Source organism: Entelurus aequoreus, linkage group LG08, assembly GCF_033978785.1.
Source record: "Entelurus aequoreus isolate RoL-2023_Sb linkage group LG08, RoL_Eaeq_v1.1, whole genome shotgun sequence".
Taxonomy (NCBI): Eukaryota; Metazoa; Chordata; class Actinopteri; order Syngnathiformes; family Syngnathidae; genus Entelurus; species Entelurus aequoreus.
In genome coordinates this window covers 23791174-23810050 of record NC_084738.1, presented here as the reverse complement: position 1 = coordinate 23810050, position 18877 = coordinate 23791174, and the positions used below count along the sequence as shown (strand labels likewise).

The window sequence follows — 18877 nt, the reverse complement described above, 5'->3', positions numbered from 1 at the left end:
GGACTTGGGTCATTTTGTAGCAGCCAACAATGCGACTCAAAGTAGGGACCAGGTTTTAGATTGAGATTTAAAGCAATATGAAAAATGGTTGATTGACAGCACATGTGTTTCAAAAGAAGTCTGATGATATCACCATTTTGTCAAAAAATATATTACAGTAGATTAAATAATGTTTTTTGTTTTGTTTTGGGGATGGTGTGGCGAAGTTGGTAGAGTGGCCGTGCCAGCAATCGGAGGGTTGCTGGTTACTGGGGTTCAATCCCCACCTTCTACCATCCTAGTCACGTCCGTTGTGTCCTTGGGCAAGACACTTCACCCTTGCTCCTGATGGGTGCTGGTTAGCGCCTTGCATGGCTGCTCCCGCCATCATTGTGTGAATGTGTGTGTGAATGGGTGAATGTGGAAATACTGTCAAAGCGCTTTGAGTACCTTGAAGGTAGAAAAGCGCTATACAAGTATAACCCATTTATCATTTATCATTATCATTTATCATTTGTTCTGGTGTTACCCATTTTGTGTATTTCTTGATGAATAACTTATTATTGAGTGTGTATGTCACGTTTTGCTATAAAAGTGAAGACTTGTTTCATTTCGTACCAACCAACAGGGAACTTGCATTAAAAAAATCATAAACAAAAATATTGTAGCAGTTTAAAAAGAAGATGTTAATTTGTGACATCAATTCGACTGATGTTTAATTTAATCCAATAAAAATGGGGAAAAAAATGTATCGATTAGTGATAGTTCTATCTGCTTAGTGGAAATTAAGCTAATTACAACAAGATTGCACTCTATACTCAGCACAATTTAACAAAAAACATTGATAAATACATGTTTCTTTAAAGGCAACTCCCCCAAGGGTGGTTTGTATACGCGGTGCCTTCCCAAAAAAAAAAAAAAGATTCCCTGGTGATTTTTCTAAAGGAGCTGCAGTCTGTCGGAGGTCTGGCAGCAATGAGAGTCTCCTTAAAGGTCAGCGGGGTATAGTCAGTGGAGAAGAGATGCATTGTGGGGGACTGCATGGTCGCTTGGCTTGGCCTCAGGACAGCCTGGGTATAAGCCTGCTGACCTTTCTAATGTCGGGCTGTGGATGTGTGGAGTGAACCTGTGTGTGTGTGCGGCCTGAGGGGGATTAAAGGTGGGTCACATCTAAATGTGGCCACATGTTGAGGGAGAGTGCAAAGTGGCATGTATTATCTATATGCAAAAGGCAGGGGCTTTTTGTAAGTCGTTTTACTGTTTTTTCGCTCGACAGCTTGGCACAATCAGAGTAAAGTGGCCATAATGTGCAGCCTCCACTAAATAGCTGCTCTCTTGTGTCTCTAAAAGAGAGGCGGAAGATCACGAGGCGAGCCTGTGTCTCTTCTTCTCCTCGCCACTGTTAGAGCCTCTCCTCCGCCCTTCTTAGCGTTCTTATTCTGCTCCCTGCAGCCCCGGCCCTGTCCACTTCTGCCGTCCTTATCCTCCTTGCTATCTGCCCACCGCAAAAAAAAGAAAGGGGAGGAAAAAAAAAAAATACACGCTCGGCCCGCCCAGCGGCTCTCAAACATGCAGGAAGGCGAGATCAATGGCGTCCACGGCGAGGGCTGAATTTCGATGAGAAGAGAAGAAAGGAAGAGGAAGGGAGAACAAGCAGAGGCGGGGAGGGCATGTGAAAAAAGGGAGCAGGGAGGATGCGGGGAGGGGGAAGGATAGTATATCCCGCACAAGGGAGGGGAAAAAAAACTGGGAGGAATGTTGAAAGCTATGTCAAAGACTAAGTGAGTGTCAGAGAGTCTCACAAGGTCTGATGCTAAAATCTAGAAACTGTTCCAAATTCTTTAGAATGAAACACACATTTTGTTGCTAAACAAAGTAAAAGGCAAGTCTATTTAACTCAATGACAACTGCACTATTTTCCCCCAATTTGACTGTCCTGTGCAGAAGTCACATGATGCATGGAGACTACTTGCATTGTATGTCAACTTCTCTGTATTCTAGAATGTGACCGTTCTAACAAGATTATCCTTTATGTAGGCCTACTGCTGAATTCATTTAGTACTTCATTTATTTTATGTTAATGAAACTTTATTACATTTGACTGTGTTAGATGCACTATTAAAGTCACACCAAAACAAGTCTGGAAATATCTTGTTTGACAGGAAAATTACACTGTAAAAATCTTCATTGTAAATTCACAGCAAATTACTGGATAATAATTGCATTACTGTAATAGCAGTTAATTGGTTTGAAATATGAGTGTATTGTATTTTTTTTGTCATTTCTTATAATGTCGCTGTACATTTTGTTTACAGTATTTTACTGTGAAAAAATATTGTTATAGCCTGTGGATTCTTGGTAAATTTATATAACGTAACATTGACATGTTTGATTGTAAAATCAAAGTAAATAGGATAGATTATTATTATTATAGTTACAGAATGATACACTATAACACTGGAACAGGAGATTTAAAAGTTCAGATATGTGCTGTCCAAGCTTTATATTTAAGAATCAAAAGGATGCTCTTGGCCACTTTTGATGTTTTGTTCATTTTAATTTTGTAAAACGGCAAAAAAACAACTGTTAAACTGTGGTAATAGTTATTTATTGCAGTAGCAGTTTTTCAGCTTGTTCGATGTATCTGTTTATTTGTAAGTAAGCCTGGATATTTGCAAAATTGCAGGTTAGTTCATCACATTGAAAGTCAATGTAAATAAGCATAAAACCACCATATTTTATGCATATTTAGTAGAATTCTACAGACTCTCAGCCCTGTTATAAATAGCTTATTTGGGACCTAGCAGTTCATTCTTAGGAATATGTTGACGGTTGTCATGTTTTCTGTTGTTCAGTGAAGTTGATTATTCTCACAAATATCAATATAAATGTTGCAGTTCAAGTAAAAGTCCCTAACAATCCTACCAATCAAAACAACTGAGCGAGTGAAAAAGGAAGCTCTTTTAATTATGTGCGTTGCACCTCCATAGAAGCATTTGATATCGAGAGCCTGACTTTTTAACTTGAGCGTCAGTTACAGGGAGATATACTGTACGCGGGCCGCCCCATCTCCACCACGTTACTGAGTCGCCTTTAGTTGCAGCCCACTCGGACAGTAAATTATCACTCCCCTGTGTCGAATGTTTGCAGCCGTGCGGAGTCGCCAGTGAGACACTCCTCTGTCTTGATATGAATGTGAAGGAATTCCCACCCTCTGCGTGCCAAACCCTAAAAGCTACAAAAAGGTGGATGTTCTGGAGCATGCAGCTGCACGCCTCCGTGGACGCGCTCACGTGCAAACAACACTGATTTAAGCGTGCACAAATGGGCACGAATGTTCAAATATGCTGAATAAAATCCACCCTCCCAGCAATATATTACTGGTAACAGGTAGGGTTTAGCACACGCACACACACGCAGAGGCTATAGATCATCACGGTAGGCCTGGAACGTCAGCACTCCCGTACACAGTAAGCCTTCTAGCAGATTTAATACAGGAAAGCCAGCATGAATCCACACAGTCATTCTGTTCCACTCAAACATACTATTCAAAACACACTAACTTCCTGAATGCGTGTGCGCATGTATACAATACGCATATATGAATAAAATCCAAGCGCGTTCTCATGCAAATTTGACATTTGACATATTTGCGTGGACATGTATCTTGTGTGTGTGTGTTTGTGTGTGTGCGTGTAGTCAGAGGGGCTGTATTGACCCATCAGTGCTGCTCTGTCACCTCTTCTCTTTATGAGTCTGGCCTTTGAAAAACAAACTGGATTTATGGTCAGTTTGAGTGTGTGCGAGTGCATGTACGTGTGCGTGTGTGTGTGTGTGTGTGTGCATGCGAGCTAGAAAGAGGGTAAAGGAGGGATGTTTTCATTGGTAAATTATGTTTTTGTGTTGAAAATTGGGCCTTTTTTCTGCCGAAGTGATGAGGAGGTCATACAATTAGTAGAAAATGTACTAAATGAGGTTAAAGAGGGCGTTTTTTTTCTTAATAAAAGAGACTAAATATTTGTATAATATATATCATATAAATTTGTAATATTGTCCAACCCTATAGTAGTAGTATTATAAATGGAATAAATAGGCTTTTCATGTGTAGTATGCCATGCAAGGCGTAAGTATTAAGTACTTAGACGCCACAATAACAAATAACTAGTAGTTATTATGTTTCAGAAAAAACTGACCTCTATCTTTTAGGAGTTACTACCATTAATGTAAAGTACGTCTATTTCCAAGGGCTCATAAGTATTTGGACAGAGTGAAATGTAACCATAGCTTTTAAAACATGGTTAAACTGTTGCTCGGAAATGTTGCAGTTCAAGAAATTGTACATAATATTTTCAAATACCTTTGGGGTCATGTTGATGTTGTTTCTCTGATATTATTTGATCCTTGTGTACCCAGGGAAGACATCTGGAAGACAAATGAGAAACTTCATGGATATGACAGTCACTACTTTGAACTTTTTGGTGTTTTCACAAGCTGATAAAGTGAAGACATTAAGTTTGTTTTCATGCCACAGTAAGGTGTTTACATTAGAGGCCAAGCATTAATGTGTCCCGTGTTTACATGTGTTGACCAAAAGTTGGGTTTGTCTGGAGGGAGAACCAAATTGTGCATGTAAACACGGTGATGGATGTCCATATTAACGCTAAACACGCATTGTGCGTTAAATTGTGCACAGATGGCAACCTGGCATCTCTCTCCGAGCCTAAAGAAAAACACTTCCCAAAATAATTTTACAGTGCTACACAAACTCTTTGTATACTTTGAATGTCTTATTTTTTATGATAAACCTCACTTAAGCATCATTTTTTATCTAGGGAGCCTTTATCTGGTAGGGCGACGTGATTACTGATGAGTCTAATGTGTGGTCCATTTGCCTCATTAATGGGGCCGACACACGCCGTTCCGCCAAGAAAACGTCTATTGTCCGCTTTACCTTGCAGCTCCTAATGTGTAGCATTAGTCCAGCAGTTGTTAGTGCTAGACTGTAGTGCTTTGCTGATGGTCAAATGACAAAAGTCTTAATAGAAGATAGACGGGAAGGCCCAGACAAAGGTAGGCAATGTTCGGCGGGATGCGGCCAATTCCAGTGAGAGGCCTGCCTTAAAACCCTATTCATTGGCCGTCTAATGCTGGTGTGTAATTAAATGTGATTACTGGAGCAGAGGGCTCCTCTCTGCCTCTCTGAGGGCCACACACAAGGACTGGAGGCGGCATGCACGCTCTCATTAAGGAGCCGCTAACAGATGTACACAAGCGGCGACCACAGGCAGACTGAGCACATTTCCCTCTTGCCGACATGTGAATTCTCTCCTCTACAAGATGTTTAGATGGCTAGGAAATTTAGATTGGAATGGGCATAAAAAAAGACCATTGATGCCTTTTTTTTTCTTCCACTGACCATTAAAGAGTGTGTGATTATTTTGGATTGCTTTAAAACATGATTTGGAGTGGCAAAGTATCCAACAAACACAAACAAAATCAAACCCAACCACATGGTTGGTGGCAAGTAAAAATCAAGACATCTTGTCAGAGATAATCAGACATCAAGCCCAAATCTCAACAAACATCCATTATGGTTTCCATCCACACACACACCTTGTCTCTCTGCTCTCGTTTCCTGGGCAGACACAGTCCCCTGGTGCTCATGGGAAATAGCGAGCATGCCAGGCCCCACAAAGACGTCCTTTCAGTCGCCCACATGCTTGACCTGTGGCGGGTCACCGCTCTGCTTTGTGCCCCGTGACCCCTGGCTGACCTATTGGGTCACAGCGAGGGCCCTGGGTCAAATCCAGATGCCTGCGTCTAATTTCACCCAAAGTGGGTTATCCGTCCCAATCTGCCCTAAAATTTGCCCCTCGCCTCGCCCTGATAACCCGCTACTACTTCCAAACACATGACTGAGCCACATGGAATACACATAGGTACTCACTGTGCACTTTTAATTGGACTACTGAGAAGTGCACACACACACACTGGCCTGACCCCTGTAACTGCACCAGTACCCCAACCCATGGCTTTTGGTCTTTCCTGAAGGATTAAGTGCAGAAAGACACACATGCAAGTGCACAGATGCACACAGAGACACACGCACACACACACACATGCACGCGCGCTCACACTGTTAAGCGCAGCAGGCTAGGCCTAGGGCCTACCTTGAGGGATTAGGGGCGGAGAGACAGGACCCTCCAGCCAATCAACTGGTCTGTCACATTGATTTTGAAGGGTCATTGGTGCACAAGGAGCAGGGCTTTCCTGTCTTAACCTCTCTGATCACACACACATGCACACTGACACACACACAAACACAATTACCAAGCAGTTTAATCATCTAATTTTTGTGTCTGTGCAGAGCTGTGTACAACACAAGCGTCCAATGAGACAGGAAAAAAGGGACCGCATTTCCTCTAATCCAGGCCATCTGTGTCTGTGACTCAACTGCAGAGAGCACCAGGCCTTTATTGCATGAGGCATTATTCACACAGCCTGTAAAAGCTGCCAGTCTCACATGTTGCTGTTCTGTATAAACGGCACGTACATGGAATTGGGAGATAAAGTCAAACCAGCAATTTTCCATCTTGAGCGGTAGCATGAGAGCTGTACTCAAGGCGCGACACTGCCTGATATTTACTTCCCCCGCCCAGTGGAACCCGCTTACCTCGACAGCCCTCAGACTGGCTGACTTAGTCGAAATTGAAACTAAAACCACTGCTACCACATTTACTTGTGACGTTAGCCATGCAGTGACACAAGGAGAATGGGCAAAAATCAAGGATTTTTTCTAGCCTATGGCAGTTTGTTGATAGTGTTTTCTTTCAGTTGAGCATATTTCAATTTCCATTCTTCTGTTTTTATGATATTGTAGCATTGGGACTATTGTGTTCTGAGCTGCATTGCATGGCATAGACTCTATGCGGTTGTTTAAGGCCACAACCACTAGCTTTTCAGTTTGCCTCTAAACTGAAAGGTTTAGAGGAAAATATATATACGTGATCATGAAAAAATATTTAAAATGAGATGGAGTGGTTTTATACACTCTGAAGAAATGTTTCTTTGAAATATTTAAACCATTCATAATCACCAATATGTTACTGCTCGCCTAAACCTCACTTCTTTGACACTCACAAGGATTTAAAGAAGAAAAGATTGAAGGCACATCATTTCTTTACATATGGAGAAGTCCACAAAATGAACATTAATCTGTGAAATACAATGTTGGACTTATTCGTGCATCGCTAAGTAACATATTTGATTGACATACAAGTGCTGTGCTGCTGTGATTGTGACGCTAATGAGAAAAAGGAAACGTTTGTTTGCAGTTGATTTCCTTATACTAATATTAGTCTCATCTACAATTCATGTCTGTGGTTGTTTTATGGTGTAAAGTTCATGTTTTGTCTCATTATTTAGCTACATATGTCCCTGTTGTTCAGCAATGTTTCCTAGCGATGTCAAGATTCAGTATATGCTGTTGAGCCTAGACAAGATGTATTCATCTAGTTTATCAACACTATTAAGGATATTTTCTTGATGCTAAGGAATAGCATCAAAGACGCTATATTGTGGTCATCTGTGTTGAATAAAGCACAACAACACCAACTAAGCTTTGCGTTTCTGTTATGAAAATCGACAACGAAAAGACAGTGGATTGGACAAACAGTTACAATATTTATTACTACTACTAAGACTTCGTAGTTATATTTAGGCAAAAAAAACACAAACGAATGCGATCTCTTGTCCTTTATTTACGTTTAGATCTGCTCTCAAACACTTCTATTGTAGCAGAGAATAACCTCGATTGCATCACAGAAAGTTTCTCAAACAAATCAAATGTTGGAACAAACATTTTACAAAGTGATCGCTGCAGACACAAGCATGGTCCGATTGTGTTCCACAAGATGATGAAAGTGATTCTTTTTAAGAGCCATTTCCTTTGACGCACTTTCGTTTTTTCTTGACTTTATAACCTTTATGAATTACTTCTTTCAGGGCTCTATGAAAGCTCTTTCCTATCTTTCTATTTTGAACGACTGGAACACCCAAGAATAGAACAGCATAATGGCATTTTCTGCTCAAACTCTGCACTCACTCTCACTTGTTATAATGCTATGCTCAAACTGCTTGACCATCACGTCGCATTGAGCCGCAAAGAAGAAAAACAGATATGACGTCATAGGGAACCCAGCAATCGTCTCTTGAGTTGAAAAGCTAATGTTGTATTTACTTGTTGTTGTATTCACTTTATACTTATTTCTGCTGCTTTTGATTCATGATTGATATCAAAGTTGTATCAATTATTTTTAAGTAATATTGAGTAAATGAAAAAAAAAAAACGGAAATGGAAAGGCCATGTTCAAGTCAATTTAGATGTGCAGTGTTTATTTTTTAAATAGTGACATTTAGAGCCTTGGAGGGCTCAATTTGATTTGAAACATATACAAATCAAAGCCTAGTAATATCAAAGATCAACTGTTTGCATGCACAGTGCGTCACACCAGACGCCAGCTTGAGTCTAAATGTGATATGCTGCAATATCCAGGGATTTACCCCGGCAAAAGTGGCTAATGCCACATCATCTGTTAAAAGGCTGCAAAAATGTATCAATAAAATGTATTATTTCCATTAGGAAATAAGCTTTGATTTATATTATGTTGCTTTGAATAATTGCTTAAGTATAACTAATAAAATTGATCAAATCTGGACCACATTGAGTGCCCAAAACTTCAAATACGCTGACAAAGTCTCCACATGGTCGCTGCAATAGAGCGCACATGGTGCTGGTGGGTGAGAGCTGTGATCTGCGTGGCAGCTAACAGATTATTGAGTTGTTGTTTTTTAAAATGTACACATGTTAAAAGTAGAATTTCAATGTTGTTGGTGTGCATTTATTACAAGGAAGAAAACAAGTTATGGGACGGCGTGGCAAAGTTGGTAGAGTGGCCGTGCCAGCAATCGGAGGGTTGCTGGTTACTGGGGTTCAATCCCCACCTTCTACCATCCTAGTCACGTCCGTTGTGTCCTTGGGCAAGACACTTCACCCTTGCTCCTGATAGCTGCTGGTTAGCGCCTTGCATGGCAGCTCCCGCCATCAGTGTGTGAATGTGTGTGTGAATGGGTGAATGTGGAAATACTGTCAAAGCGCTTTGAGTACCTTGAAGGTAGAAAAGCGCTATAAAAGTATAACCCATTTATCATTTACGACAAAAAAACAATTTTGTTTGTTTCAACAGTTTTACCTAAAATATAGATTGAGGCTAAAAAATGTTCTGCAACTAATCAATAAAATACTCGATTACTAAAATAATCAATAGCAGCAGTTTTAATCTGTTACATTATAACTATACAATGTTTTGCATTTTTACTATTACAAATGTCAACTATTGAGCAATGCAATACATCGACCTGACGTTATTGGTATTTCATTCTTAGTTTCGATTAATAAAGCCGTGAAATTAGAGGTGGAATAAATGGTTTTCTCGCCTACTTATCGACGCACCTGCCACATAAGCATGAGGCAGTGCCACTTATCCGAGGTCTGGTCACGGGGGCAGCAGCCCAAGCAGATAAGCCCAGACTTCCCTCTCCCCAGCCACTTCGACCAGCTCCTTCCAGGAGATCCCGAAAGTGCTTTCAGGCCAGCCGGGACTCATACTCTCCCCAACGTGTCCTGGGTCTTCACGTGGCCTCTTACTGGTCAGCACTGCCCTAATCACCTCCCCAGGGAGGCATCCGGAGGTATCCTGACCAGATGCCCGAACCACCTCATCTGGCTACTTTCAATGAGGAGGAGCAGCGGTTTTACTTTGAGGTCCTCCCGAATTACAGAGCCTCTCACCCTATCTCTAAGAGAGAGCACCGCCACCAGACGGAGGAAACTGATCTTGTCCTTTTGGTCATAACCCAAATCTTATGACTATAGGTGAGGTTGGTAACGCAGATCGGCTGGTAAATTGAGAGCTTTGCCTTTCAGCTCAGCTCCTTCTTTACCACAATAGATCGATACAGGGTCCGCGTCACTGCAGAGATCCGCCTATCAATTTGTACAAACCGCTTTTAAATGTGTATTTTACCTACTGTGCAGCACTTTGTGAAACTTATTGTTTTTGATTGTACTATATAAATATACTATATTTGATTGGATATTCATGTTTGTACTTGCTGCACGGCTGTTGGACCATGCCCATGTGTACTTTGCTCGTCATATGTTAATGTAGTGATTTGTTTCAAATCCAGTTAGTCTAATGAAAATAAAGCTGGATTTTTATGATTATTTTTTTAAACAAAATACCTTTGTTTTTACCCGTCGACTCATTGTTGTAAGTTTGTAAAGCGGAAGCCAACCTGGTAGAATAAAGGAGGACCTATTATACAAAACCAACTTTTCTTACCTATCACTACCTGTTTTTGTGTATTTGGGATGTGCATAAGTCCTGCCAAGGCTGCCCTTTGTCACCGATTCTGTTCATAACTTTTATGGACAGAATTTCTAGGCGCCGTCAGGGTGTTGAGGGGATCTGGTTTGGGGACTGCAGGATTAGATCTCTGCTTTTTGCAGATGATGTGGTCCTGATGGTTTCATCTGGCCAGGATCTTCAGCTCTCACTGGATCGGTTCGCAGCTGAGTGGGAAGCGACTGGGATGGGAATCAGCACCTCCAAGTCAGAGTCCATGGTTCTCTCGCGGAAAAGGGTGGAGTGCCATCTCCGGGTTGGGGAGGAGATCTTGCCCCAAGTAGAGGAGTTCAAGTACCTCAGGGTCTTCTTCCCGATTGAGGAAAGAGTGGATCGTGAGATCGACATGCGGATCGGTGCGGTGTCTTGAGTAATGCGGATGTTGTATCGATCGTCTGGTGAAGAAGGAGCTGAGCCGGAAGGCAAAACTCTCAATTTACCGGTCGATCTACATTCCCATTCTCACCTATGGTCATGAGCTTTGGGTTATGACCTAAAGGACAAGATCACGGGTACAGGCGGCCGAAATTAGTTTCCTCCGCCAGGTGGTGGTGCTCTCCCTTAGAGATAGTGTGAGAAGCTCTGTTATCCGGGAGGAGCTCAAAGTAAAGCCGCTGCTCCTCCACATCGAGAGGAGCCAGATGAGGTGGTTCGGGCTTCTGGTCAGGATGCCACCCGAAAACGCCTCCCTAAGGAGGTGTTTCCGCCAAATCCAACCGGAGGCCACAGGGAAGACCCAGGAGACGTTGGGAAGACTATGTCTCCTGGCTGGCCTGGGAACGCCTTGGGATCCCCCGGGAGGAGCTGGACGAAGGGGCTGGGGAGAGGGAAGTCTGGGCTTCCCTGCTTAGGCTGCTGCCCCTGCGACCCGTCCTCGGATAAGCGGAAGAAGATGGATGGATGGATAAGTCCCGAAACATTTTAACCTAAACCACCTGGCGGATATATTTATAAAACAATCTTGCCTTCCTTAATACTTCCTCCAGGCGAGTCGTTTGGAATTTGCCCAATTTGTGACGTTTTTCCAATTGGTGACCTAAACGGATATCTCCATATATGGTAGAAATTTACCGGGAAAGCTCTACGCGAGTGCTCCATTGTAGTCAATAGGTTCCTTACAGTGTTTCCCATAAACTGCCAAGATACCTGTGGCTGTGGGGGTGTGGCTATGGGCGTGGTCACCATGACATCATCGAGTAATTTGCATAATTTACTACAATATGATTTTCTCTAAAAAGGCTCAAAAAATTTATACTTACTAATTAATAATAACAGTTTTGTTTTAAACGTCCATCCATCCATTTTACAATATAATTACAACACTTTATGTACATATTTATATACAGATTTGAACAATAAGTTATTCACTGAAATATATTTATTAATTGTGGTTTTTCTTTCTTTTTTTCTTTCTTTTAGTTTATTTCGAACATGAACACATTTACATCATAATACATCACACAATTTCATATCATTTCATTTACATCATGCCCGAAAAGGAGTAGGAAGAAGCAAAGCTTATTTAATCCTACCCCTTTCCCACTTCAAAGCATTTACAATTATATAAAATCATTTACTGACCTTTTTATATAATAAAATAACATCTATGAATTAGTATATACAACAGTTTGTAATATGTAATTAATTAATTCAGTCATTATTAACATACTGAGATGAAGAATATTTTCAATAAGGTTGGAAGTTTTTCTCATAATTCTTTTTCTTTGTACTTTGTAAGCACTATTAATTTAAACAACCTCTTAAACTGGATCATGTCAGTACAATTTTTAACTTCTTTACTTAATCCATTCCATAATTTAATTCCACATACTGTTATGCTAAAAGTTTTAAGTGTTGTACGTGCATATAAATGTTTTAAATTATTTTTTTCCTCTAAGGTTATATTTCTCCTCTTTAGTTGAGAAGAAATGTTGTACATTCTTTGGTAGCAGGTTATAGATTGCTTTGTACATCATTTTAGCTGTTTGCAATTTTACCAAATCACCAAACTTTAATATTTTTGACTTAATAAATATTTTTGTATGTTCTCTATATCCAACATTATGTATTATTCTAACTGATCTTTTTTGTAACATGGTTAACGAATGTAGCGCACATTTGTAGTTATTTCCCCATATTTCTGCACAATAACTCAGATATGGTAACACTAGTGAGCAGTAGAGAATATTAAGTGATTTTTGGCCCAGGACGTGTTTTGTTTTATTCATTATTGAAATGTTTTTTGCCACCTTATGTTGTATATTTTGTATATGAGATTTCCAGTTCATTTTATCATCTATTAATACTCCCAAAAATCTGGTTTCTTTTACCCTTTCGATGTCTACTCCGTCTATTTGTATTTGCGTATGATGCTCTTTCCTACTATTACCAAATAGCATTATTTTAGTTTTACTGAGATTCAAAGATAGTCTGTTTTTGTCAAACCATCTTTTTAATTTGTTCATTTCTTCTGTTATTATTTGTATTATCTTCTGTGTGTTCTCTCCTGGACAGAAAGCAGTTGTATCATCTGCAAATAAAACTAACTTTAAGTCCTTTGTAACTTTACAAATGTCGTTTATATAAAGATTAAACAATTTTGGTCCCAGTATTGATCCCTGCGGCACACCACAGGATATATCTAGCCGTGTTGACATATTTTCACCCATCTTCACATATTGCTTCCTGTTGGTTAAATAGCTTCTTACCCAGTTCAATACCAAACCTCTGATGCCATATCGTTCTAATTTTTGTATTAAAATATCATAATTAATTGTATCAAATGCTTTTGTTAAGTCCATGAATACTGCTGCCGCACATTCTTTACCATCTATTGCATTGGTAATTTCCTCTGTTATTTTAATTAATGGTATTGATGTTGAGATATTTGCTCGAAATCCATATTGGTTCTCCACGAGCGTCCCACTTTTGTTAATAAATAAATCTAATCGACTATTGAATAATTTTTCCATGATTTTGGAGAATTGTGGAAGTAATGAAACTGGTCTGTAGTTAGTAAACTGGTGTACGTCTCCATTCTTATAGATTGGTACGACTTTTGCAATTTTCAATTTGTCTGGGAATTTTCCGGTTAAAAATGATACATTGGTGATATATGTCAGAGGTTCTGAAATGTCTTCTATAACCTTTTTTATCGTTACCATGTCTATTCCATGACAGTCAGTTGAAGTCTTGTATTTACAATTTTTTACAATTTTGATTATTTCTTCTTTTGTTACACTTTTAAGAAACATGGAATTGGGATTTCTGTCTATGAGCTCACTCAAGTCCTCAACTGACCCATCATCTGCATTTGGAATTCTTTGATCCAGATTTGTTCCGATATTAACAAAATAATCATTGAAACGTTCAGCTATTTGGTTCATATTGTCATTTTTTGTATGTCCATCTAGAAAGTACTGGGGGTAATCGTTCTTAGCACCATTTTTAATGATGGTATTTAGGATGCCCCATGTTGCTCTCATGTTGTTTTTGTTCTTGTTTAATAATTGACTGTAGTATTCCTTCTTACATGTTCATAGTATACTAATTAGCTTGTTTTTATATTTCTTATACTTATTTTCTGCCTCTATAGATCTTTGTGTTATAAATATTCGATACAATGTGTTTTTTTTGTGACAAGCATTTTTCAGTCCTTTTGTCATCCACGGTTGGTTGTTTTTCTTTTGCTTCTTACTACGTTCTTTCCATGGGCAATGTTTATCATAGAGTGTTAGAAAGGTGTTGACAAAATTCCCATATGCATCATCTACATCATCTTCATTATATACATTGTCCCAAATTTGTTTCCTCAGATCCTTCTTGAAGAAAATCATTCCTTCCTCTGTACATAGTCTTTGAAATGTCTTTTTGTCAATGTTCTTCTTCCTGTAGTTCCCATCATAAATAGTAAAGACTGGCAGATGGTCGCTGATGTCGGTTGTTAACAGTCCACGTGTTACATTATTATCAAAGACATTAGTGAATATATTGTCAATAAGTGTAGCACTGTGACTTGCAATTCTGGTTGGCCTTGTGATTTGAGGATACAAACTCATACTATACATTGTATCTGTGAAATCATTAATGGACTTTTGCTTGTTGGGGTTCAAGAGATCAATGTTGAAGTCTCCACATAAAAAGAGTACTTTTTGACTGATTCCATTGAAAGTTCTTCCAAAAAATATATCTTATAAAATATAAAAGCTAAAATGTCTCTTAAAGCTCTGCCCCTTTAATTAGTGCATACTAAATAATTTAACTTTAGCCTACTACTACAACCATATTATTTACCAGCAACATAAAGTGAAACAGAGGCAGAGGTGTCCTGCCACAGTCAGTAACAAATAAACAGAAAACAGTAGTGGTCAAATACAAATAAGGCAACAAGAGAAGTATCCTACACTTCTCTTTTGTAAAGTAAATCTGAACAGCCTATATGGGCATCTACATCAACTATATGATTTGCCTGAGAAGCTGGACAGGACAAAAAAAAATAAAATAATAATAATAATAATAATAAATAAATAAATAAATAATTTGTGGCGGACGTAATTCTTTCGTGGCGGGCCGCCGCAAATAAATGAATGTGTGGGAAACACTGCCTTACTTTTCTCTAGCTACTTGTTGTGGGGCAGACTTGGTTCATAGATGCACAAGCATCCTCCGCTATTGGCTTTTCTAGTGTAAAGCAGTGTATAGCTCGAACTTGCATCTGCCAGTAGACTCGATAGGGAAGCGCTAAAAACTACAACAAGGATGATGAGGAGAAGACGCAGTCTAAGTGAAGAGGAGTAAATAAGACCGCCCACAAAACTGCGCATCCTGAAGAGACAGTCAGTTAGCGGTTTAAAGACTGTTTGTAAAACAGTCTATGGCAAATTCTGATCAAAGAACCACCATTACATGTTATGTAGAGCAGTGTTTCTAACCACAAGGCCAATTGAGCGCCCCATGGACTGCCGGCAAAAAATAAGTTCCTCAACTCTGATCCGTATGGGCTGCAGGGGTACTCAGTTGTAGCACTTTTCCACCATTTGTGGCAGTAATGACAATTTCAAACAAACAGAAGAAGTCTGGAGCTAAGCTCATAGATAAGTTTACGCAAAAATTACGGCTAAAGTGGTGAAGCTGTATTTTCATTTTAAGGCTGAAACGACGCGTCGACGTAGTCGACGTCATCGGTTACGTAAATACGTCGACGCCGTTTTTGTGCGTCGACGCGTCGCATCGCATATTTACGTCACGCTACCGTCATGGCGAAGCGCAAAGCAGACGATCAAAGCAGACGATGCGAGCGGCGCGAGCGAGGGGGAAAAATCACGCCAAAAGTCGTCAAAAGTGTGAAAGTATTTCAATAAACGGCCTAATAATGTTGTTGTATGCACACTGTGTCGAGCGTAAATGGCCTATAATAGCAGCACAACGGCTATGAACGAACATTTGAAAAGAAAACCATCAACTAGTCAATCGTCCGCGTGAGCATACGATGTCATCATTACACAAAAACATGAATGTGTCATTTGTATCTGCTAGGGGTGTAACGGTACGTGTTTTGTATTGAACCGTTTCGGTACGGGGCTTTCGGTTCGGTACAGGGGTGTACCGAACAAGTTTCTAAGCTAAAGCTAACTTTAGCTGCTAAAGTCTTAACAAGCTGCTTTGCTCATTCTGCCTCTGTCTCAGCACGCAGCATTGTCCCACCCACACAACCATCTGATTGGTACACACAAAGCATTATCAGCCAATCAGCAGTGCGTATTCAGAGCGCATGTGTATCCAATATGGATACAGAGCTAATGTTTCAACTTCAATGGCTTTAATTGAAATTACAGAAGAAATTACCAATGCAATAGATAGTAAAAAATGTGCAGCAGCGGTTTTTATGGATCTAACTAAAGCATTTGACACAATTAATCACAATATTTTAATCAAAAAACTAGAACGATATGGCATCAGAGGGTTAGTCTTAAACTGGATAAGAAGTTATCTAACGAACAGGAAACAATACGTGAAGCTAGGCGAACACACGTCTACAACGCTAAATATATCCTGTGGTGTACCTCAGGGATCAATACTAGGACCTAAATTATTCAATCTCTATATAAATGACATTTGTAAAGTTACAAAAGATTTAAAGTTAGTATTATTTGCGGATGATACAACAGCGTTTTGTTCAGGAGAGAACACACAGGAGATAATACAAATAATAACAGAAGAAATTAACAAATTAAAAAGATGGTTTGACAAAAACAGACTATCGTTGAATCTTAGTAAAACTAAAATAATGCTATTTGGTAATAGTAGAAGAGAAAGTCAAACACAAATACAAATAGACGGAATAGAAATTGAAAGAGTAAACGAAACCAAATTTCTAGGTATAATGATTGATGATACATTGAACTGGAAATCTCACGTAAAAAATATACAACATAAAGTTGCAAGAAACACGTCAATAATGAATAAAGCAAAACATGTTCTAGACCAAAAATCCCTTCATATTCTCTACTGCTCACTAGTGTTACCATATCTGAGCTACTGTGTAGAAATATGGGGAAATAATTACAAAAGTACACTTCATTCATTAACGGTGTTACAAAAAAGATCAGTTAGAATAATACATAATGTTGGATATAGAGAACATACAAACCCTTTATTTATTGAATCAAAAATACTGAAATTCCACGACATAGTGAATTTGCAAACAGCTAAAATTATGCACAAAGCAAACTATAACCTGCTACCCAAGAATATACAACAATTCTTCTCAAAAAAAGAGGAGAAATATAATCTTAGAGAAAAACGTAATTTAAAACATTTGTTTGCACGTACAACACTTAAGACCTTCAGTATATCAATATGTGGAATTAAATTATGGAATGGATTAAGCAAAGCAATCAAACAATGTACTAATATGATCCACTTCAAGAAACTCTTCAAACTTAAAGTGTTTACAAAGTACAATGAAGAAGAACCATGACAAACATTCTCAATTTATTTCATCCATCCATTCATTCATTCTTAAAGTAATCTTACTTATCTCATCATATGAAATATGACTTACTTCACCAATTATTATTATTAAATTCTTACTATTATTTATTTATTTATTTTTATTGTAATTACTTATGGAGTTTATTGTGAAAAAATTGTAAACAGGAAGTGAACAAAAAGTTTTGCAACTGTTATGTAAAGAAAAGGGGTAGGATTAAATAAGCTCTGCTTCTTCCTACTCCTTTTCGAACATGTTGAAAAGAAACTGGAAATTGTGATGTATCATGTTGTATGCTTGCATGTTCGAAATAAACTCAAACTCAAACTCATGTAGTCAGCGCTTCAGCGTCGAGCAGATATGTTTTTAGCAGGTGAGCATCAGGCAGCGGACTCTCCCCAAATGATAATAAACACCTCCCAGTCAACTACTAGTAACATCACTATAAGCCCGTTGACCTTCTAGAAACTTCAACTGCAGCTCAGCTCACTCGCAGTCCTGGCTTGAGGTGAAGGCTAATTACCTCTCAGTTCCAGCCACATCGACCCCTTCTGAGCGCCTATTTTCAGCTGCTGGGAATATTGTAAACATGAAAAGAAGCAGAGCATGTAGACATGCTAACCTTTCTTCATTACAACTGTTAGTCACTCACTGGAATGAGTAGAATTGGTTATTGTGTACTGTGTTGGACTGGATGTTTATTTTGCACATTTTAAAAGCAATACTTAATGTTTACAGTGCTCCAGAATATTTAGATTGGCACTTTTTTGTATTGGATGTTTATCTTTATTTTTGCACATTTTAGCAAATAAGCAATACTTTCACTTTTGTTGAAATGTTTACACTGTTGTTACAGAATATTTCGTTTTACACTTTTTTGTATTGGATGTTTATCTTTATTTTTGCACATTTTAAAGCAAAATAAGCAATACTTTTACTTTTGAAATGCTTATGCTATTGCAGAATATTAAGATTTGCACTGGATGTTGACTTTTATATTCGCACATTAAAAAGCAAATAAGCTACTTTTAATTTTGTTAAAGGTTAAAAGTTTTAAATGTTTACATTGTTACAGAATATTTAGTCATGTTGTTGTCAATGTTGACTGAGTGGCCATACTTTTTTTTTTTTGTAAATAAAAGCCATGCCTTTTGAAAAAACTGGCCTACATTTATTTTTTCATCTTCATTTTGAATAAAAAAAATAATCGGTAAAAGGAAAAATAATCTATAGATTAATCGAAAAAAAACAACAATCTATAGATTAACCGATTAATCGAAAAAATAATCTATAGATTAATCGATAGAAAAATAATCGTTAGCTGCAGCCTTATTTCATTTGCACTTTAATTTTATTGAGTTTAGTTAAGAAACATATTCATTATTAATTTAGTTTATTTATTTTAGCACAACATAATTGCATACAAATGTATTTTTGTCAA

At 38.6% G+C, this 18877-nt stretch overlaps 1 protein-coding gene across 4 annotated transcripts in view; it reads right to left on the bottom strand.

Moving 5' to 3' along the window:
• bahcc1b (BAH domain and coiled-coil containing 1b) overlaps window positions 1–18877 on the bottom strand; it is a 209877-nt gene that overhangs the window by 169439 nt on the left and 21561 nt on the right. For all 4 annotated transcript variants that reach the window (XM_062056041.1, XM_062056039.1, XM_062056043.1 and 1 more), the window contains exon 2: window positions 4337–4401. The gene's annotated coding sequence lies outside the window, so the exon portion shown is untranslated. The remainder of the gene's footprint in view (window positions 1–4336; window positions 4402–18877) is intronic.